Source organism: Oncorhynchus mykiss, chromosome 3 (genome assembly GCF_057628025.1).
Source record: "Oncorhynchus mykiss isolate SJ-2025 chromosome 3, ASM5762802v1, whole genome shotgun sequence".
Classification (NCBI taxonomy): Eukaryota; Metazoa; Chordata; class Actinopteri; order Salmoniformes; family Salmonidae; genus Oncorhynchus; species Oncorhynchus mykiss.
The window spans coordinates 54919633-54932243 of record NC_143024.1 but is presented as its reverse complement, the minus strand read 5'-3'; positions in this window follow the sequence as shown (position 1 = coordinate 54932243).

Sequence of the window (12611 nt, the reverse complement as noted above, 5' to 3'; positions counted from 1 at the left end):
ATCAGTTAACTCAAGTTAACTTTGTGTAATTTAGTGCACAATTTTTTTTATTGCATTTGTCTGAACATTTTCAAAATACACTGAACACTTTCAAAACACACAATCAATACAGCTAAAAACAACTATGCTATGTCAAAACAAGTTGACTTTAAAGTTAAAGAAAGTGTGTGTATCAATTTACTTGAGTTTGCTAACCGTTACTTTGGACAAAATCAAAACGGCAATATTCTTGTAATGCTATTTTTATTTAAAACATCTTACCTTACAGCTCAATTTGAGCAAATTGTGATTTTGCAATTATTCAAAGCAAATCTTGTGATAAACTATTCAATTTATTTATCATTTGACAGCCTCAGTTTTCATTAAAATGTGAAAATTAAAGTGTATCGCAGAGTGTAGCGCACATGAGTCAGTCATGATTGCTCATGGTCACGTGATGAGGTAGCCCCGACTGCGACTTAGTGTTGGCCTTTTTGGTCGAATGGTCAAGATGTTGTCTACTCCCATGGGAGATCCACTTTCTAATCCTGCCAGTTACAAAAGCATATTTGAAACTCATAATATACAGTTGAAGTCGGAAGATTACATACACCTTAGCCAAATACATTTAAACTCAGTTTTTCACAATTCCTGACATTTAATCCTAGTAAAAAATCCCTGTCTTAGGTCAGTTAGGATCACCACTTTATTTTAAGAATGTGAAATGTCAGAATAATAGTAAGAGAATTATTTATTTGAGCATTTATTTATTTCATCCCATTCCCAGTAGGGTGAAGATTACATAAACTCAATTAGTATTTGGTACCATTGCCATTAAATTGTTTAACTTGGGTCAAACATTTTGGGTAGCCTTCAACAAGCTTCCCATAATAAGTTGTGTGAATTTGGCCCATTCCTCCTGACAGAGCTGGTGTAACTGAGTCAGGTTTGTAGGCCTCCTTGCTTGGACACACTTTTTCAGTTCTGCCCACACATTTTCTATGGGATTGAGGTCAGGGCTTTGTGATGGCCACTCCAATACCTAGACTTTGTTGTCCTAAAACCATTTGGCTGTCCTAAAACCATAACTTCCTGAGTGATGTCTTGAGATTTTGCTTCAATATATCCATATAATTTACCTTCCTCATGAGGCCATCTATTTTGTGAAGTGGACCGGTCCCTCCTACAGCAAAGCACCCCCACAACATGATACTACCACCCCGTGCTTCACGGTTGGGATGGCGTTCTTCTGCTTGCCAGCCTCCCCCTTTTTCCTCCAAACATAACAAAGGTCATTATGACCAAGCAGTTCCATTTTTGTTTCATCAGACCAGAGGACATTTCTCCAAAAAGTACCATCTTTGTCCCCATGTGCAGTTGCAAACAATAGTCAGTTGTTTTATGGTGGTTTTGGAGCAGTGGCCTCTTACTTGCTGAGCAGCCTTTCAGGTTATGTCAATATAGGACTCATTTTACTGTGGAAATAGATACTTTTGTACCTGTTTCCTCCAGCATCTTCACAAGGTCCTTTGCTGTTGTTCTGGGTTTGATTTGCACTTTTCGCACCAAAGTACATTCATCTCTAGGAGACAGAACGCGTCTCCTTCCTGAGTGGTATGACGGCTGCGTGGTCCCATGGTGTTTATGCTTGTATTCTGTTGTTTGTACAGATGAAAGTGGTACCTTCATGCATTTGGAAATTTCTCCCAAGGATGAACCAGACTTGTGGAGGTCTACAATTATTTTTCTGAGGTCTTGGCTGATTTCTTTTGATTCTCCCATGATGTCAAGCAAAGAGGCACTGAGATTGAAGGTAGGTCTTGAAATACATCCAAAGGCACCTCCAATTGACTCAAATGATGTCAATTAGCCTGTCAGAAACTTCTAAAGCCAAGACAACATTTTCTGGAATTTTCCAAGCTGTTTAAAGGCAGAGTCAACTTAGTGTATGCTAACTTCTGACCCACTGGAATTGTGATACTGTGAATTATAAGTGAAATAATCTGTCTATAAACAATTGTTGGACAAATGACTTGTGTCATGCACAAAGTAGATCTCCTAACTGACTTGCCAAAACTATAGTTTCTTTAACAAGAAATTTGTGGAGTTGTTGAAACACTTAGGTTGGAGATATTAAAACTAGTTTATGTAAACTTCCGACTTCAACTGTAACATATGACATTTTGAGAAACCACTTGTCATTTGAAAAATTCACGTGAAACTTCACACGTGTCCGACAGCCATGCTATGCCCAGGTGACATTTGTCACGTGAAAAATTCATTTGACATGTACGAAAATCCAAGTTTTTCACGTTCTGTTAACAAGGTGTTTTCATTTGTAAGGGTGTACATACTGCACAAAGTCTGTAGGTGCCATTTATCATGTTTTGTGTCATTTCATCCCTATACCTATACCCATCCCTGTTTAGCACCAGACTGACCCCCTCCCTTGATTGGGATTTGTGGCTGACAGTGTGGATGGGAACTAGTGTGCCTGGGAGCACAGACAATTTTCAACTGCATCGCATCTGTTTGGTTTTGGGATCATTGAAAAGAAAAAAAAAATGGACTAAAAGTGTTATTTTTTATATTGGATTGTGCATGTTGGAATTATCTCCAGGTCGCTAGTAAGTGACATAAATAAATATACTTATTTTGTAGTTGCTCAGCGCCGTCAGTTCAGCTAAACTTATGATATGGCTAAGTGGGGTGTGTGTGGGGGGGAGGGGTTTTGGGAAGTTGATACTGCGATGGGTAACGATGCTTCGTGGGTGTCTGTTGTTGATGTGTGCAGAGGGTCCCTGGTTCGCACCCCGGTATGGGCAAGGGGACGGTCTAAAGTTATACTGTTACACATGCATCTATCATCACATTTGCAGACTAATGTAAGAGGCTACTATTCCTAATGTGACGAGTAGATTGCATAGTCATTTAGGCTAATAAAATAACTCAATCACTATTAGCAAAACATGCAGTTCTGAACAATGCAATGCCTAAGCACGTAGTGACATAGAGTAGGCCTAATCATAGGCCTTATCACAATTGATTGGTATTTTCAGCCTGAGACATTTGTGTGCAAAATTGTGTAGATGTTCCTTACAAGCCAGAATGTTGATAAAAAATTTAATTTAAACTTGTTCTACCGGTTGCCTGTGCGGTTTGTCCTTCTGTTGCTCAAACATTTTGACAAAATATACACAGAGTAGTGTAATTAAAATGACTTTCAGTACGCTTGTCTGTTTATCGGATTGTAGTTCCGGTTTTTGGTTTTCAATACTGATGCAATTCACAGGTGACAAACACATGCACAATATGGACAAGCCTAACTTGACCATAGCCCAAACACTTCCAGCTGACTGCAAGGAAATGTGCTTCGGTCGACTACGTTTGGTTACATTCGGCTACTGTTTACATATTGTGCATTACATGCAATGCGTCCAGATTGAAAAGACAAGCTACAGAATCTATCGGCACCGCAAAGGGTAAACAACACTTTCCTGTGGATACCCTATCTCCCCCACCTACCTCCAAAAGGACCAACAGCATGTACCTTTTAAAGTAACCTCAAATACAATTATATTCAACAATCTGGGCTGTAGAGATTAATGCATCTTTTTTAAAGTGCGACTTCTTTCAGACCAATAGCCATGAAGTAACCATGGTGACCGTCTGCTGTTTAGACAAGCCTAATCGGAGACGTTTCTTGTCCTTTGCCCGTGACAAATTTGGACCTTTTTTCTAAACACATTTCATGCAATTCTACTACACTTTATATGACTGGACATAAGCAACATATTTTTTAATACGACACAAATTAGTGGCCTACTCTGCTGACATTGGCGAATAGATTATGAAAAACGACCTAGTCTTAAATGCAACCACCTAATCTAGGCCTATGAAAAGGGGAGACATAAATTGTACAATATGATGGCCATTTAGTCTGAAGGAGGAAATCATTGTCCCCCCAAAAAACATTCCAGTGATACTGATCCAATGATAAAGACAGTGACAGTGACTGGGGATATGACCGTTGATCTCCCCTGGTGCCAATAAGATAGTGTTCTTTGTCTTCTCTTTTCAGCAATAGCAATTTTGTCTCTAAACTATGTTTTTTATATGATTGTATAAAAAAATGTGGTGACGGGCCTAAACCTATTAACTGCTTTTCACTGACTGGTACAACTTAACAATCACATTGCACGCTTTAAACAATCCACAGTTCATTTTTAAAATGAAGCTAATGATCCTCTGTGGTCAAATCATGCTCTCTGGTGTAGTAGTTAGAATAATGTTATTTATTTGTGTATAGGCACAAGTAATTATATAGCAACATTTTGCTAATTCAATTTACTTTAGTGTAAGCCCCTAGCTTATTGGACGGTGTGCCAATTCTGACATCAATGTGAAAGAAACCAGTGCAAACAACTGCTGGCAGAGAGGCTTACAAAGCAGAGTTCAAATGCCAACATCAAATTCAAATCAATCGGCGCAATGCCTAAATGGCTGACTGGCAAAGCAAACTGTCTGGCACTGTCTGGCACTGTCTCTGCTCTCTGCTTTCTTAAAGTGAGAGAAAGGCATGCAGGCTGGCAGCTTCTCGCACAGCGATGCTCTGCATGGTCCTAAAGGCAGCCTTTCAATATGTTAAACATTTACATTTTTGTAGTCTACTTTTAAATGTTTGGTCTTGAGCTAGGGTATAGCGACTGCTAATGAATGGACGCAACTGGACCTGGATACTACCGTGAGTAAAAGAGACAATGAATGGATGTGCAGAGATACCTGCCGACGCAATCGCTGTGTAAAGCGAAGAAGAAACTGTTGTTGCTTCTTTGCCACTCGTTTCGGAGGGTTCATTGTTGTGCATGGAATTCACTGTGTATTGCGGATTTGTTTGTGTGATTACTCTGGAGCGCGGTAGCAGGATTTGCCACACATGTGAACGGAAATCAATCTAAAACACCTGTTGAGTTGTGTTTCCTGCTTTTTATTACTTGGATTGTGTTGAACTGTGTCTTACCGTGCTGTCGGAATTGCAGACAAAAAGCTTGATGAGCAGCCTGATGTGGCTGAGAGTGAAACTATTACTGAAGAGAAGCCACAAACGCTTGAAAGTGCAAGTGATGACGTCATGATTGCTGAAACTGATTAGATTTACGAAGCTGATTGGCTCTCAGACAGCTAAGCTTGGTGTATTGACAAGAAAAATGAATTAAATAAATGCTCTCATTAGCCAGGGTGGGCGTGTTGACCAAGTAGACAAATGTGGAAATGATGCGAAATGAAATTCTGAAGGAATTCACAGAACTTCACCATTCTGTGCAAATGCTATTTTTAATTACCATGTTGATTGGTATAAGCCTGAAATGGAGAGTACCAATTAATTTATTGAAAATGTACATACATGGAAATGAGGAGGTTTTACTCCTACTGAGGTTCCTATAGATGTACGACCTGATGACAGTACTTCACTTCATGTACTTCATGTACCACAGAGGGGGCTCTCCACAGCACCCTCAACCTCCTCCGTAAGAGCGGAGGCAACAAAAAAAACGCAGCCCTATTGGCTCGTGCAAAAAGGCTCAAAATGAATCATCAGCTTGAAAAAGAAGAAGCAAAGCTGTTGGCAGAGCTGAGAGCAAAAAAGGAGGAATTGGAAAATGAAATTGCAGCATTCACTGCCAAGTTGAAAGTCATTGGTGAATATAGGGAACACAGTGGATCAGCACAAGTCAATGTAAGGACAACAACAGATGGTATGACTGTATATGTCTCCAAGAACTTTGGAGAGGTTCATTTCCACAACCCCTGCAGCATCACTGCAAGGGGACATTCAGTCAACATACGATGACACATAGAACCCTAATCCCACATCTTCTAGTCCTGGTGCACGCCCAAAGAGTGGCCACCTGCAGTTACCAACAAGGTCAGCAGATGTCGCCACACACTGGTACTGGTGCTGATGAAAGCGATCAAAAGATGCTTGTCAGTGTTCTACAAAACCAACAATGGCTGTAAGACAGGTACCAGTGTCTTCAGGTGATCCTTTGTATTATCAATCCTTCATCAGAGTTTTTGATCATGGCATCGACAGCAAAACTGACAGGCACCAAGACAAGCTGTACTTCTTAAAACAGTATACCAGCGGGCAACCAAGAGACCTTGATTGCAGCTGTTTACATATGGACCCCGCAAGAGGGTATATGGAAGACAACAAGTTCCTAAAGCAAAACGTTGGTGATGGTATGAGGATCACTGCTGATTTTATGGAGAAGGCTCTGTGCTGGTCACCCATTAGAGTTGAAGATGGGGTAAGGCTCCACATGCCTATTTCTGAGAGGTTGTCATCTAGTACATGACAGAGATGAATACACCCCCCAACATGAGAAGCATCATCTCCATTCAACCTCCGAGACAAGTGAACATCAGCTGCATGTGATGTTCAAGAAGAAACTGAGCAAAGAGCAAGTTTCAAAGACTTGGTGAGTTTCATTGAGAGGCAGGCTAGGATAGCCTCAGATCCCATATTCAGCAATGTTGAAGACTTTGTTACTGCTAACAAAGCTGTTTGAAAGACCAATGCTTCAGATTCCAAGCTTCAGCCTCCAACTTGGGAACAGAGGAAGCAGTTTCACCACTTTAATCACTACTGTAGCTGGCGGCACTAAAGGACAAAAATACTTACTTCAGAAAGTATTGACACCCTTTGAATGGTTACACATTTTGTTGTGTTACATCCTGAATTTAAACTGTCAAATGTTTACAAATGAACAAAAAATGAAAAGCTGAAATGTCTTGAGTCATGTATTCAACCCTTTTGTTATGGCAAGCCTAAATAAGTTCTGGAGTAAAATTGTGCTTAAGTCACAATCATAATTTGTTTGAACTCACTGTGTGCAATAACAGAGCCGACCCTTTTTTTTTTCAATTTTTGCCTAAAATGACATATCCAAGATATGCCTGTAACTCAGGACCTGAAGCAAGGATATGCATATTCTTGATATCATTTGAAAGGAAACACTTTGAAGTTTGTGTAAATGTGAAATGAATGTTGGATAATATAACACATTAGATCTAGTAATAGATAATACAAAGACAAAACATCTGGTTTTTTTGTACCATCTTTGAAATGCAAGAGAAAGGCCATAATGTATTATTCTAGCCCAGGCGCAATTTAGATTTTGGCCACTAGATGGCAGCAGTGTATGTGCAACGTTTTAGACTTATCCAATGAACCATTGCATATCAGTTCAAAATGTTGTATCAAGACTACCCAAATGAGCCCATTTTCAAGTTCCTAATTGTGCACACTGCTCAAACAATAGCTTTCACTGTAATAGCTACTGTAAATTGGACAGTGCAGTTAGATTAACAATAATTTAAGCTTTCTGCCCATATCAGATATGTCTATGTACTGGGATTTTTTTTTGTTACTTACAACCTCAGGCTAATGTGATTAGCATATGTTAGTTCAACTGTCCTGCGGGGGGGGACACTGATCGCATAGAGGTTAACATGATTTTGAAGTGCTGTTTGACCCTACATCGCAGATAATTTTATAGATAGATTTCAATTTCAAACTCACATTTTATATTATATTTATCTCTTTTATATGTGCCTTATTATTTTCAAGTGCTTTTATTATACTAGAGCCATAGCCCAGTTCACATTTATCTTCTGGCTTGCATGTGAAATATGCCACCCATAAACACAAAGGGATTTGATTGACATGTACATAACCCACATTGCCATCTTGACAGGATGAAAACACTGCAGCATTTCAAATACGACATGTGACAAAGTTGTAATTATGCGACAGAAATGCTGCTATTTGGCTGGTTGGCAGGAGCTGTTGCCATATACAGTATGGCACCCCTTGACTTATTCTACATTTTGTAGCGTTACAGCCAGAATCCAGAATTGATTAAATATATATTGTTCTCTCACCCATCTATACACAATACCCGATAAAGACAATGTGAAAACCATGTTTTTAGATTTTTGGGCACATTTATATATATATATATATATATATATATATATATATATACATATATACAGAAATATCTAATTTAGATAAATTTTCAGATACCTTTGCGATGACACTCCAAATTGAGCTCAGCTGCATCACATTTCCTTTGATCATCCTTCCTACAAGTTGATTGGAGTCCACCTATTCAAGTGTTTGGACATGATTTAGAAAGAAACACCGGTCTATATAAGGAACTACATTTGACAGTGCAGAGACTATACCATGAAGTCCAAGGAACTGTCCATAGATCTCCAAAAAATAATTATGATGAGGCATATATTTGGGGAAGGATATTAAACCATTTCTAGAGTGTTGAAAGTTTCCAAGAGCACAGTGGTCTCCATCATTGGGAAATGAAAAATATGGAACTACACAGACTCCTAGAGCTGGCCATCCAACCCAACTGAGCAACCGACCAAGAAGGACCTTGGTCAGGGAGGTGACCAAGAACCCAATGACCACTCTGACAGAACCAAAGAGTTCCTTGGCTGAGATGGGAGAACAGACTCTACAGCATTTCAACAATCTGGGCTGTATGGGAGAGTGGCCAGACAGAAGTCACTCCTGAGCAAAAGGCAGGACAGGGAAATGGGATACCTAGTCAGTTGTACAACTGAATGCATTCAACTGAAATGTGTCTTCCGCATTTAATTCAATTTCAATTTGAGGTGCTTCATTGACATGGGACATATGTTTACATTGCAAAGCAAGTGAAATAAACAATGAAAAACTAACAGTAAATATTACACTCACAAAAGTTCTCAAATAATAAAGACATGTCAAATGTCATTATACAGTGTTGTAATGATGTGCAAATTGTTTAAGTACAACTGGCAAAACAAACCTTGCTGCTTGGATTTGTTGGATTTGTTTTAGAATTATTTGTGGGTGTGTGTAATCTGAGGGAAATATGTTCATACATTTGGCAGGAGGTTAGGAAGTGCAGCTCAGTTTTGTGGTGGAATATTCTAATCAAGTGAGAGAGACTTTGTCAACAATGTCCTCTTGCTCAGTTGTTCACCGGGGCCTCACGCTTCTCTTTCTATTCTGGTTAGAGCGCTGTTCTGTGAAGCGAGTAGTACACAGCGTTGTACGAGATCTTCAGTTTCTTGGCAATTTCTCGCATGGAATAGCCTTCATTTCTCAGAACAAGAATAGACTGTTTCAGAAGAAAGTTCTTTGCTTCTGGCAATTTTGAGGCTGTAATCGAACCCACAAATGCTGATGCTCCAGATACTCAACTAGTCAAAAGAAGGCCAGTTTTATTGCTTATTTAATCAGAACAACAGTTTTTTTTTTTTTGCTCTTTTGCAATTGAGCACTTTTCCACATTTTCTGTTTTTATTCAAGCTGGGCTGAAGCATGCATGGGCATGCTCACATTCACGAGTCATTTTTGTGAGAGAAAAAATGAGACATTGGGCCTGTCAGTCAAGGTACAACACACATTGATAGATACATAGCATCACGGAAAAGTAGGTTCAGGGTTCAGTGTCTCACCTCCAATAAATCACATTTATTTTATAAAACCCTTTTTATTTCAGTAGTCACAGAGTGCTTTACAGTTACATAGCATACTCAGCCAAGTGTGAGCAAAGCAGAAGTGAAAGCACAGAGACAGGAAACAAATATTTTATTTTCAAGGCGCTCTCAATTGGAGGAGGGAAAACAAGTTTAAATATAATAAATGTATATAATAAGGGACAATGTGAAATGTTCCACCAACAGGTTTCTGTGCCAACACAACCATGAAACTAGGCATACCGACTTCAGGCACTTCAATAACATGGTTGCATTTTCAACACCACAATAAATAGACTGTCAATCTCGACAAAAATATAATACATCCCTTCCCACCATGTAGGCCTACCCAATATCGAAGGCTTGACTTGACAAGTTCAAAATATCAATGTTTTTCGTGTTATGTAATTGATGTCTCTTCACATTCATGAAATGGCCCCTTCACAGTTTCGATTGATTTTATTTTATTAGTGAGTAAAAATACATACATATGCAGGACCAGTCAAAGGTTTGGAGACACATACTCATTCAATCAAGTGTTTGTCTTTATTGTTACTATGCTCTACATTGTAGAATAATAGTGAAGACACAACTATGAAATAACACATATGGAATCATGTAGTAACCAAAAAAGTGTTAAACAAATCTAAATATATCTTAGATTCTTCATAGCCACCCTTTGCATTGATGACAGCTTTGCATTCTCTCAACCAACTTCATGAGGTAGTCACCTGGAAAGCTTTTCCAACAGTCTTGAGGGAGTTCCCACATATGCTGAGTACATGTTGGCTGCTTTTCCTTCACTCTGTGGTCCAACTCATCCCAAACCATCTCAATTGGGTTGAGGTCGGGTGATTGTGGAGGCCAGCTCATCTGATACAGCACTCCATCACTCTCCTTCTTGGTCAAATAGCCCTTACACAGCTAGGAGGTGTATTTTGGGTCATTATTTTGTTGAAAAACAAATGATAGACCCACTAAGAGCAAACCAGATGGGATGGCGCATCACTGCAGAATGCTGTGGTAGACGTGCTGGGTAAGTGTGTCTTGAATTCTAAATAAATCACTGACAAAGCACCCCCACACCATCACACCCCATCTTCCTTGCTTCACGAAACACACATGCAGAGATCATCCATTCACCTACTCTGCGTCTCACAAAAACACAGCGGTTGGAACGAAAAATCACAAATTTGAACCTTCACCCGAGTCTGAGACCCTGGGAGCTCTGGAGCAGGTTTTCATCAGGGATCTCTCTGTACTTTGCGCCGTTCATCGTTGCCTCGATCCTGGGAAGTCTTCCAGTGCCTGCCGGCTGAAAAACATCTCCACAGCATGATTTTGCCACCAGCATGCTTCACCATAGGGATGGTGCCAGGTTTCCTCATGACGTGAGTTCAATCTTGGTTTCATCAGACCAGAGAATCTTGTTTCTCATGGTCTGAGATGCTTAAAGTGCCTTTTGGCAAACTCCAAGTAGGTTGTCATGTGGCTTTTACTGAGGAGTGTCTTCCATCTGGCCACTCTACCATAAAGGCCTGATTTGTGGAGTGCTGCAGAGATGGTTACCCTTCTGGAAGGTTCTCCCATCTCCACACAGGAACTCTAGAGCTCTTTCAGAGTGACCATCAGGTTCTTGGTCACCTCTCTGACCAAGGCCCTTCTACCCCGATTGCTCAGTTTGGCCATGTGGCCAGCTCTAGGAAGAGTCTTGGTGGTTCCAAATGTCTTCCATTTAAGGATGATGGAGGCCACTGTGTTCTTGGGGACCTACAATGCTGCAGAAATGTTTTGTTAATCTTCCCCAGATCTGTGTCTTGACACAATCCTTTCTCGGCGCTCTACGGACAATTCCTTTCACCTCATGGCTTGGTGTTTTCTCTTTACATGCACTGTCAACTGTGGGACTTTATGTAGACGGGTGTGTGCCTTTCCAAATCATGTACAATCAATTGAATTTACCTCAGGTGGACTCACGTCAAGTTGTAGAACCCATCTCAAGGATGATCAATGGAAACAAGATGCACCTGACCTCTATTTTGAGTCAGAAAGCAAAGGGTCTGAATATATATTTTTTTAAAGAATTATACATTTGTAAAAATCTCTAAAAACCTGTTTTCATTTTGTCATTGTTTGTTTTATGTAATCCATTTTAGAATAAGGCTGTAACGTAACAACATGTGGAAAAAGTCAAGGGGTTTAAATACTTTCCAAAGGCACTGTAAATACATATACAATTACAATGATACAGACACAATACATACAAAAATGATACTGTTCACACATTAGCCAGCTTTTGAAATAATTTATGAAAGTATTTGTGGTTGGTACAGTATGGCCTTGAGTTGATTTGGTAGTTGTTCCACTCGACACTGCTGGTATATAAAAATGTGTTTTTAACAGATAGATTTATATATTTAAATCAGTGAATATTAGTCTCTGGTTTTGGTATTACACTGGTGGACAACTCTAACAAGTTAAAAATAGATGGATAGGTACCTGGGGGCTGATAATTCTGTGGACCAGACCAAGTTGAATTAAAACTACCCTTTTTTTCCCACAGATAGCCTGCCCAGCTGCTTAAAATGCACAACCTCCAGATGAGTACGAGGGGGAAGTTTAAGTACTATTCTTACAAGCTTGTTTTTACTGGTCTAGCTTATTCTGGTCTAGCATAGATGTTTGAGGCGTCTGGTGAACCATGATGTGCATGCATAATGAGAGTGGCACTGGACTAGTCCACTTGCCAGAGCCTTTAGGGTGTCAATATCAATGTCCCTAAAATGCACACCTGGGTAAAGGCCATATGCTAAAACATGAAAGCTTAGTAATGCCAAGGCTTTTTCAAACAATCATTTTTTTCAGTGGCCTTCAATAAAGAATGCCTTAAACATCTATGCAAAAAAAATTCAAAATTGTTGGCTGTTTTTCTCTATGTGGTTTAATAAGTGCCATACCCTTTTGGAAGAGCACCTTGTTAAGGTTAGGTTAGGGGAGGAAACCTGCTCCTAGATCTGTACCTAGGGGAAACTTTACCCGGAGCGTATTGTTTGACCAGCGTTCAGTAGCTCACTATGTCC